The sequence below is a fragment of the Sminthopsis crassicaudata genome, chromosome 2, assembly GCF_048593235.1.
Source record: "Sminthopsis crassicaudata isolate SCR6 chromosome 2, ASM4859323v1, whole genome shotgun sequence".
Taxonomy (NCBI): domain Eukaryota; kingdom Metazoa; phylum Chordata; class Mammalia; order Dasyuromorphia; family Dasyuridae; genus Sminthopsis; species Sminthopsis crassicaudata.
Genome location: NC_133618.1, coordinates 602395959 through 602407437, shown reverse-complemented (window position 1 = coordinate 602407437; position 11479 = coordinate 602395959). Strand labels below are relative to the sequence as shown.

At 36.2% G+C, this 11479-nt stretch overlaps 1 protein-coding gene across 3 annotated transcripts in view; it reads left to right on the top strand.

The window, feature by feature from the left end:
- Positions 1 to 11315: 11315 nt before the first annotated feature.
- Positions 11316 to 11479, top strand: part of CHST15 (carbohydrate sulfotransferase 15) — a 139736-nt gene continuing 139572 nt past the window's right edge. For 2 of the 3 annotated variants that reach the window (XM_074295803.1, XM_074295805.1), the window contains exon 1: position 11479. This exon is cut by the window's right edge and continues 175 nt beyond it. The gene's annotated coding sequence lies outside the window, so the exon portion shown is untranslated. The other variant, XM_074295806.1, reaches the window with a different exon arrangement.

Here is an 11479-nt window from a genome sequence, read left to right as displayed (position 1 = left end):
AAAGAGGGAGGAGGAAAGGAAGGAAAGAGGGAAAAAGGAAGAAGGAGAAAGAGAGAGAAAGGGGTAAGAGAAGATAAAGGGATAGAGAGAAGAAGGAAGGAAGGGAAAAAGAAAGGAAGAAGGTAAGGAAGGAGGAAAGGGAAGAAGAAACAAAGAAGGCCTGCTCTCAAAAAAACTTACAATCTGCAGGAAAATGGCATATAGTTAGAGAAGTATACATGAAATCTGTATATAATTAAATAAAAATAAGATATACATGCAGGGATGGTGAGGAAAAGAGAGAAAAGGATCAAGAAAAAAAAATTCCTATATGCTGAAAAAGTAAACATCCCTGAAAAACAAAACAAACAAACAAAAACACAAGGAACTTAAAAATCACTATTAGACAAGTATAACTCTCAGATCCTTTCCTGAGGACAAATTTCGGTAGGGGTCAGAGATATAAAGAATCCCAGGTTATGCATGCTTTAAGGATTATAAGGATCTTATTGGGAAAGAAGGGAAAGAAAAGGAGAAACAAAAGGAGCTCTAAAGACAAATTTAATGATTTAAATTTTAGTTTTAACTTCGTTTATCTATCTTTATCTATCTATCTGTCTATCTGTCTGTCTGTCTGTCTGTCTGTCTGTCTATCTATCTATCTGGAATTTCTTAAGTGCCTACTATGTATCAGGCACTGTGCTAAGCAATAGACCTTAATCTATTTCTTATCTCCACTAATTTTTTTAACTTTTTATTCTTTTCTATCCTGTTTGAGCTTGGCATTTACTCAGTCTGTACATTAAAATATTGATAGAGCCAAAGTGAAACACCATTGAATGTATTTCATCAAGATTTCTTTTTTTCCAAATGGGGTTTGATTTTTTTCCATCCATATTTCAGGACCTAATGGGGCTAGACTAAAGCTCCATTGAATGTGATTTTATGATTTGTATTTTTCCAGACTGGCTTCCCCTTTACTGGAACTATTCTCACGTACTATCATGCATAAGCTCATACAATGTTAGCATTGGAAAGAACTTTAGAGGTTACCTAGCCCAATTCATGACTATAACCATAGAAGTCAGATTACTTGATCAAAATCTCACAGCTAATAAGCTACAGAACCAGATTCAAATCTAGATTTTGTTTCAAGGCTCTAGTGTTCATTTCACTCAGTAAAATGTCTATTTACAGGGACTTACAACAAGGAAAAATGGAATTCTGGTAACTGAATCTAATAACTCCCAGTTCTGTGTTTCTATAGATATAATTTGTCACAGTTACTCACAGTTTCATAGTGAGCAGATTTGTCCTCAGTAGAATAATTTGTTAAAAAAAATGGGGATCAATGGGTTATAGTGAATGCACTAAATCAAAAGTCAGGACTTTTCAGAAGTTATTCTAGAATTTAGAATTGGAAAGAGCCTTAAAAGTAATCTCGAATTATCTCACTTTAAAGAAAAAGACATTGAGGATCAGAGAGATATAGTGAGTTGTCTTAGAAAAACATAAAGGATTGTTAGATTTATAGCAAGAAAACCTTAGAGACCATCAAGGCCAGATTTTTTTTTTAATTTTACAGATAAAAAATTGAAGCATCAGTCAGATTTAAGGGCTTACACAGTCAGTTAGTGATCACCCAAAGTAAGATTTGAACTCAAATTCTGGCTCCAAATCTTGTGTACTATCCATTATTCCATGTTATCTCTTTGTGCCCATGCCCCTGGCTCCAGATTGAACCCTCATAGGAAAGATTTCAACATGGGAAACAAATCTACATCTCTGAGACTGTGCATCACACTATCTCTACTAAACTAAGGTGGTACTTGTATAAATATATTTTGTAAGTACTTTCCATATATTGTTTTATCCAATCTTTGAAATAACCTTGAAGCCTATGGCATAAATATTATTAGCTTTATCTTAAAAAGAAGAAAACTGAAACCCAGAGAGTTTAAAGTACTTTCAGTTATTCAATGAGTTGCCAAATCTTGTCCATATCTCCCTCTACATCTTTCATGTGCAGCACTATCACCCTAGTTACACAATAGCTTCTTAATCCATTATTTTACATGCAATCTGCAATCTCCCCAATTCCAAATCCATCCTCCACATTCCTCCTAAATTAATAGTCCATACAGATATGACTATTTTGAAGGCAGTTAGGTGGCACAATAGATAGAATGCCAGGCCTGGAGTCCTTTTCCAGAGTTCAAATTTGACCTCAAGGCATTTGCTAACTATATGACCATAAGCAAGTAATTTAATCCTGTTTATAACAAATTCCTTATTTATAAAATGAACTGGAAAAGGCAATGTCAAACTAGGATCTATCCAAAAGAGATCACAGAGAATTGGATATGACTGAAAAATAACTCAACAAACATGACTAAGTCACTTTTTGTACCTTAGGCAGTTTAGGGAACAAAGTAGATAAAGATTGGGGCTGGAGTCAGGAAGACCTGAATTCAGATACTTAATAGCTACATGAACCTGAATAAGTCACTGAAATATTTGTTTCAATTTTTTTCTCAATTTCCTCTTGCTACAAAAATAATAGCACATACCTTCCAGGTCTGTTGTGAGGATCAAATGAGATAACATTCTAAAGTGCTTAGCATAGTGAGTGCCATATAAATGGTTTTATTGTTGTTATTATTATTCAAAATTCAGGGGCTCCCTACTGTCTCAGGCATAAAACCAAAAGTCTCAATCTTGCATTTGAATCTCTCTACAATCTGATTCCCACTAATCTCTCCAGTTGTCAGGTAGGCTTGTTGGTAGACCACCTTTACATATTAAAAGTAGGACTATTGCAAAGCAGGAGGAAGGCAATAAGGTTTTTTTGTTTGCTCAAATTGGTTTGAACTACAGATGCAAAGCATGCTGGGCAGCTTTAAATAAAAAACAAAAAACATAGTGGATAAGATCCATGTGGCTCTGTGGGGTTTTATCGGAGACCCCAAGAAGTAGGTTTGAAGGCACAGGAAGGTGCACAGGAAGAAATTAGGAATAATGAAGACTTTCTGACTTTAATTCAGATAGATAATTGTGCCAAAGATCCTGTTTCTAATAAGTAATAAGTCAAGGTTAAAAAATAGAATGAAGTTCATGAGCATTAAGTAATGGCACTTTTGTGTTCCAAAGACCTTAACTACTAGGTAGGGGAATTTCCTTCTGTAGATAAGACTCTTGTCTCAGCTGAAGCTCTGAGAAACAGATCTGTCTCTTAAAAGAAAAAGACAGTCAAATTTTTATTTGTTTTTCTAGTCCCACAACAGGGTAGTTAAAGACTCTGTGTCTTTAAAATATCTATAATTTAAATATATTTTATGCTAAAAGAAAAATGACAGCATTTATTCTTTAGCTGCTGGTAAAGATGTCATACTTTAGTGAGTTCTCTAGCTGAGAAGTAAGAAGCTAGATGGAGAGAGTAATTCCACAACTTTGTACCCAGAGGAGTTGTGAAGGACTTGTAGCAAGCAGTAGAAACCAGAGGACTAGCAGTACAATATCAACAAATGACAATGTGAGACCAGCAGGAACAACATGTGTCAAAAGTAGCACACATGTACATATGCATATATAGAAGCACACATACACATGCCTGGCAGAAACCTGAGTTGCCCTCCATTTATATGCCATTGCCTCTGGGAGATCCCAAAGTGTGTCTCTCCTCATGTATTTTGTACATGTATACATTCTTCCTACTAATGATTCATGCATTTATGAGACCACATGCTTTTTTTAAACCTTGTATGTTTAATGTGAAGAAATATTCCCCTCCCCAGATTTCTTATTAAGGTGTTGCATTAAATGTTTATCTTTTGAATTAACCATGTCTTCTGGTTTATTAGAATGGCAAATATTGGTGAAGGCCCATGAGCTATGATTTTAAGGGAATGCAGAACCACAGAGTAACTTGAATCTGGGATTACTTTGGGAAGCCTGTTTTCTGAGATGAGAGAGAAAGGAAACTATTCTTAGATACTACACCACATCCTTTTACTTTGTACCATTTTACCACACTATCTGTTCCATTTAAATTGGTCTCTTATCCGGTCCTTACACACACCATACCGCTACCCACCCAATGCCTTTGCAAAGGACATATCCTTCAAATTTGATATGCACTCCCTTCTCATAGTCACTTTTTAGAACCTCTACTTTCTTATATTTTAAATTCTGCCTCCTATACAAAATAATTACTTCTTGAAATTACTTTGTATTAATTTCCAGATGTTTTAGAATTAGTATTTTTCTGTGTATATATTATATGCCCATGTTGGAATATAACCCCTTTCTAAAAATTATTAATTGATCTATTTATTTGTACATTTATTTTTAACATTCATTTGAAAAAAATGATTTCTAGATTCTTTCCCTCCCTCATATTCCGGCCCTATCCAGTCAGAATACAAGAAATTAAGAGCAGCTAGATGGTGCAATGGATAGAGTACCAACCCAGGAAATAAGGAAGACCTGAGTTCAAATATTGCCTCAGACAGTATCTTAAATCTGTGTATTAATCAGAGTAGCCAAGTCTTTCAGAGTTGATGATTGTTTACAATATGGCTGATAATGTTCTATTTTACTTGTATTTGTTCATATAAGTCTTTTTTTATAAGTTTTTTGAAACCATCATGTTTGTCATTTGTTACAGTACAATAGTATTCCATCACAAACATATACCAAAAATTTTTCAGCCACCCCCTAGTTGATATGTATCCCCACATTTCCAATTTCTAGCTCCCTACAAAAAGAGCTGCTAATACACACACATGTATGTGCATATATACATATATTATGTATGTATAATATACATAGTACATATGTGTATATATATATATACATATATATGTATATATATGCATATATAACATTGTCTGCTGTTAATTTAAATGTTGTCCTTAATAAAAGATTGTTGATTTGAATTGACTTTCTCAAAATTATATGGCTAGTAAATGTTAAAACTCGGATTTGAATCAAAGTATTTTGATAGAAAACCCAGTATTTCTTCTGATGTCCTGGAGACCTTCGTTCTACTATTGGCTTTGTCATCAATAAATGGCTTGATCTTAAGCATGTCACATTATCTCTGGGTTTCAGATTTTTTTTTTGTTTGTTTTTTAATCTATAGAAAGAGGGAATTGTTCTTGATGATATCAAAAGAATACACCATGTTGAATTTATATGACTGAATTCTATGGAAAAAATATAATTACATTGAAAGCTCATTTGATATAATGGATAGAGAGCTAGTCTCAATCAAGACTTGGGTTCAGATCCTGCCTCTGAACCATATCAGCTATTTAATTTTTGATAACTCCCTTAACCTCTCAGTGCCCCCCAATGGGGTACCATCTGGTTTGCAAAACTGGATGTCAAATAAAATGAGTAGTCAAACTGAAGGAAAAGAGATTTATTAGTGCACTAAGGAAAATTGCTTACTATTAGGATATAAATTTGGTTTCTATAGCTTTTCTAGCCAACTTAAAGTATGTTAGCAACCAGCAGCATTTTGTAATAGGTCAATGAAGCTAAACTAATCAATGTGTGTTAGGTTCCTATATTTGAATGATTTATTATTAAAACTTAAGACATCTCCCTGATCTAGTGGTCATAACATTATACAAGAGTGGAAAGTCCCAAGTTCCTTAAACAAGATTATTTGAAGTTGGCTAATAGGATTTGAACATGTCACAGTCAAACTGGAAGATACCAGTAACACAAAGCATTTCTGAATTAGGATTTTTCTCCCTCTGCACAACTTTCTCAAAAAGTCTAAGTTGTTGAATTTGTGCCTAACCAAATTGGTAAAGATAGTTTTCTTAATGAAACTATATCTTATACCATTAGAATCATAGATCTCATACTCTCCTCTCCCTTCCTACTCAAAATTAGATCATTTCTAAAGTCTCTTCCAGGCTTAAAATTCTGGGGGCCTGTGTTGTTAGAATTCTCGTACAATTTCTTCCCCCTTTTTACTCTATAAATTAATGTAAGTGGGACCTTCCATCTACCTAGCATTTGCCACTTGACAGATTGGCCAAAGGAGAAAGGTCCAGAGAAATTACAACTTGAAACACCTAGGAATAGGTGTGCCATTTCCATTATCTTCCTGAACCCTGCTTTGAAACATCTGAATGCATTCAGCATTCAACCAAGAAAGCAAAATGTATTTCAAAAGCTTAGAATTTCATATTTGGAGCAGGAACTGTTGCTCTAAATTTACCAAAACAACTCATTTTTTTGCAGTTTGATGCTATATATCAGATGGCAATGTGACTAAGAAGTAAAAAATGATAGCCAGTGTAAACCATTTTATTTTCAAACTGTTTTTGGTATTATTTCAAATGTTCAGAGAATAGACCGTTTTTTCAACTTTAGCTACTCCCCTATTAGTTGGCATTATGGTAATTATTTTGTTGCTGGTAGCTCAAGGCCCAACACCAAGCCTGGATCTTAGTAAATGCTTATGATTTATTGTTTTCTAGGACATAGATATGACTGAGAGATTTCATTCACCTATTAAAACTGACATAGATGCCACCCAACTATGATGGTCCCTTCAAAGTAGGTCTCAGGGGCAGTTAGGTTAGCTTTGCTCTTCAGATTTTGGTAATTCTGAAAGTGCTTTTTTAGGTTGTGATGCTCTCTTTCAAATAAGGCAAATCTTTATCTTTTTAGTATTTTTTTGAAGAGCCACAAGTAAATTTAACTGTGATTGGAAGATGAAATGAGTGATCAAACTGGAGGGTAAATTTGGGGAACAATTACATTAATCAATTAATTACATTACAATTATATTAACCAATATAAGACTATAAAAAAGAGAACTCGATGTCTTCAGAATTCCTGAAACTTTATTTAACCTCAGTTTATATATCTCTATAATAGGAATAATAATATAAACCATATATTATGTATATGTATATATAATTTGATCCTCTACACAACCCTGTGAGTTAAAGGGTATTATTATTCCCATTTTAGAGATGAGTAAATGAGTCAAAAGGGAGTTAAGGATTTTGTCAGGATCACAAAGCCAGCAATGTCTGAGGGGGAGACTTGAACTCAGAGCTTCTTAACTTTAAGTCCAACCTTTTATGCCTTCTAATGCAGTAGAAAGTATGCTAAATGAAGGGTTAAAGACTCTGACTTTCAAGTCTTTCTTTATGATTTACTATGTGACTTTGGGCAAGTAACTCAACCTTACCTCAGCTTCCTTTTTTATAAGATAAGGGTTTTGGAGGGGGTTGGCCTTCCAGCCATGGTTGCATGGTTGATAAACTAACTTTGCAGGTAGCTCCCAAAGAGGTTCCAGAAATGGCAGCATCATTATAATAAGAAAATACATATGGAAGGGGCACCTGAACAAAGGAGTAGGATTACAGACCAGAGTTTATTAATCTAGCCACTTCTGGTTTTAAATCTCAATTTCCTCATTGCTAAATGGGTATCGGGGTCATCCAGGGACAGAATGTACAGTGTGTTGTGCTTAGAGCCAGAAAGCCTCCTCTTCCTTAATTCAAATTTGTCACTGTGTGACCCTGGGCAAGTCACTTGAGGCTGTTTGCTTCAATTTCCTGATCTGTAAAATAAACTGGAGAAGAAAATGGAAACCAATCTAGTATCTTTGTAAAAAAAATACCAAATGGAGTTCATGAAGTACCAGACTGGACTGAAAAACAACTCAACAAAAACAAATGGGAATGATAATGCTTATATTACTTCACAATATCATTGTGAATAATAATTGATCTATAAACTGGAAAGTTCCAAAAACATAGGTTATTATTAGCTTTTAAAAAGCAATATCACTGCTTTATAGTTATATCTCATACCTGTTGCTTTAGTTTTGTTAAAAAATATTGACTCTGTTCCTGATGAATTATTATAGGAACTATTTTTTGGCATAATTATAGTTCAGATTTAGATTTTGGAACAAGTATAGGAAATTTTCACAAGACCCCAAATTTCATATATATTGGTGATGAATTAGCATACCAAAATTGGTTTAAAGTGCACTTAAAGGATGTCTTACTGTAGAAGAGTTCTAACCACAGTATTTCTAAATTTATATAATTTAAATGCACTTCAGATTGCTGCAGAGTCTAAATATGTCACTCATAGTACAGACAGAGAGGTAGGTCACTTCTTGGGGAATGAAATTGGAAGCTGACTCTGGAGCTGCTGTGTTGGTCCAGATATTACACACTTGGCAAATCTTTACCAACAACAAAAAGTAAAGAAAGTTTTTCTTTGGGGCCAGTCTATTTCTCTCCCTTGGCTTTCTTCATCTCTTCAGGATTGGGTCCATTTTGGCTAGTAATTACTAAGTGATAAAGAATGTGTTACTTGCCTATGGCACATTTGAGGGGGAGTTCTTCAAGGATCAATATTTTTAAAATGCTAAAATCTTATGTCCTCAAAGGAGTATAGCTCAAACTGTTATGATGTGTGTGATATTTAGGAAGTAGGAACATCTCCAATTATCCAGAAATAGGCAAATAGATAATTAGTTATTTATTATCTCCCTGTTGATACTGATAGTTTACATTTATATAGCATTTTATAAATTACAAACATAAATTTAGAATAGGAAACTATCTTGAGATGAGATCCCCTTTTTATTAAAGGGATATGGAAATTTTAGATAAGGTTAACATAGGTAAAGCAGGTAGAAAAAAAACAGTATTAAAATTAAAATAGTTCTACTTTAACTGGTTATCACCATACTGGGGACAAACATTGTCCCCATTTTACAGAATGAGGCATGTCAGAGTTAGGACAACAGCTCAGTTTTCTTGACCTCAACCAAATTCAGTATCTTGGAGCTAGCCTAGAAGCTGCAAAGGTCTGGTTCATATTTCAACTCAGATGCATAACTGTGTGTCTCTGGTGAAATCACTCTTTTAGTCTCAGTTTACTCATCTTTAATAGGGGGGAGAGGCAATAATAGTATCTACCTCCTAATGTTGTTTTGGGGATCCAAGGAGACAGAGGGAAAGAAAAGTTATTTGCAAAGTGTAACCCTTTCCTCTCCAAAAACATAGAGCTTTGCAAAGCTTAAAGTGCTGTGTCAATAAAAACTGTTTTGTGAATCACTGGGAGACTTGACACATGTCCTCAAGTAATTTATTTATACTTTCAAAACCCTACTGAATACCCTTCATTTTTTTTAAATATCCTTCCTGAATTAGGAATTAATAGCATGGCTGAAAGGGGCTCTAGATATGATGATGATGTAAATTCTACATACATTGGCTCTTTTTTCCACTCATTAAAAAAAACAAACAACCCCCCCAAAAAAAACCCCCAATAAAGTTGTGTTTTAAAGTAGCTTGACAGAGGAATATCCTTTGACTGACTAAGTATCCAAAAAGACTGTAGGGAAATCCAAATCAAGGTCATCCAGTTTATCTAAATACAATTTACAACATGTCAACTCTCATTCTTAGCATATGTATTTGGAAAGGATGTGTGCACACACTGGTCTGTTTCCATAACTGAGTTCTGTGTTTACATGGAGAGAAAGAGAGACTTCGGTATGTGTGGTTACTGAATATTTTCCCCATTCAAGCTTACAGGAGGGGAATTTCCTTTTGCTGTTTGCCTCTAAAATTCTTCATGTTTGTTTAAACCAGTTGGATACCATGAACTGATGGCTGTCTGGTGGAGAGGCGTCTCTATCTACATATGTACAACCAGTTCTCTCCGCAGCTCAGAGTTCCCCTGATGCAATTATTTGTCTATATCAACCTTACTGAGGAAAAAAAAGGAGGGGAGAGGGTCTTTTCTTGGTCGCTAATAAATAAACCCAAATGGAGCAGCTATGTAAGAATTTGAAAAATGGCATCATGATCTACTGGGAATTGTGAACGTAGCAAAAAGGAGTTCATTGTATTTTGGGGGGAAGGGTTTTGTGTGTGTGTCCTTGTTTTAAAGGCTCAGTTGTTCCACATGAAAAACAGATCTATTCCAAGCATACATTGTTAAGTCCATTTTTCATATTAATCTTTCTTTGTAGATTTTTTATTTTAGATTAGTATTTTGCATGAAAACAAGATATTGTTTTGAAGAACTCATTTATTCCTCCTATTTCCCCCCTGCCTGAAGTAATAATCCCCTGATTATAACCTCCCAATTAGTTGCTATGGAGAGGTTTATGACTTCACTGTGGACTATGAGGAGGGTGGAGAGGACCTGAAGTTAGAGCAGGAATAAAAAGATCATGATTTCAGAAAACAGGACACACCAGTTCCAAACATACTATAAACACAACATTTTTCCTAAGTAAGCCTATTTTTCAGATTTCTATGAAGTGTCCATTTCTTAACTGTCAGTCCTGAGAAAGGAGATTAAACATATTCAAATTACAGGCTTCTTCTGAGCCTTAACCAGGTGTTTTCTTCAGGCAGCTGCCTCTGAGTCAGTTGTGGCAAACCATGGAACTGGAATCTCTTTGAGCCTTTGCACTCCAAGCATAAGCAAACATTCATGGCTGACAAGAAGCAAGGGTCCCCTTGATCAGGAAAAAAAAAAAAAAAAAAGAGAGAGAGAGAGAGAAAAGTGGGCACCCACCCCCTATGTGCTGTGGCCTTGAATATCAATGTATGGATTGACTCCAGGTCTTAAAAGTTATTTCCGAATGTCCTGGCAGTGAGTAATTGCTGCTCTCCATTTGGACGGAGTTTTCCGTTTGCTTTTTAATTGTATCATAGCATCACTGAAATAAATAAATAAATAGAATTGTGTTTACTTCAAAGCAGGAAAAACAACAATAGCTAACCCCACCGAGCTAAACTTCTTAATTGCACATCCAAATTGGAGACACTGGAAGGGGGGGTGTTAACACGGGGTGCGTTATCCGAGTGTCCGTCAGTAACATGTATTCACTCCATTCTTGAACATTTTCCTTTTTCTCTCTGATCAAGTCGAATCCGAGAGCATTTAAAGATGACTCCGGATCGCCTCTAAGGAGGGCCCCGTTTGCACACTCCAGGTACAAGTTTCGTCACTCACGATACTGAAAACATGTAAGTGATTAAATGTACACACACACACACACACTCAGAAGCAGCGCTTTTCTTCCCGTGCATGCACGAGTGGGGGTGGGGGTGGGGTGGCCAGGGCTGCCCAGCTCCAAAGCTGAGGTGGGAGACAGAGGCCGGAGGGAGCTGCGGTGGCTGCAGCGATCGCCGTGAAGACACTCCAAGGCTGTAGAGCGCCTGGGAGACCCAGGGACCCGAAGCCGCGTGCGCACAGTCTCTCTCTCCCACCCAGCGCTCTTCTCGCTACAGAGGCTGAGGCGGCGGCGGCGGAGACTGCAGCAGCAAAGGCGGCGGCGGTAGCAGCGGCTGGAGCGACGGGCTGAGGACGTAGACAATGAACTTAGGAGTTGGCAGAGCAGAGGCTCAGGTCTGAAGCACCCCGCCCCCTCCTGCACCGCCCCCTCCCTCCCTCCCATTCTCCTTCCTCCCAGCCCACATCT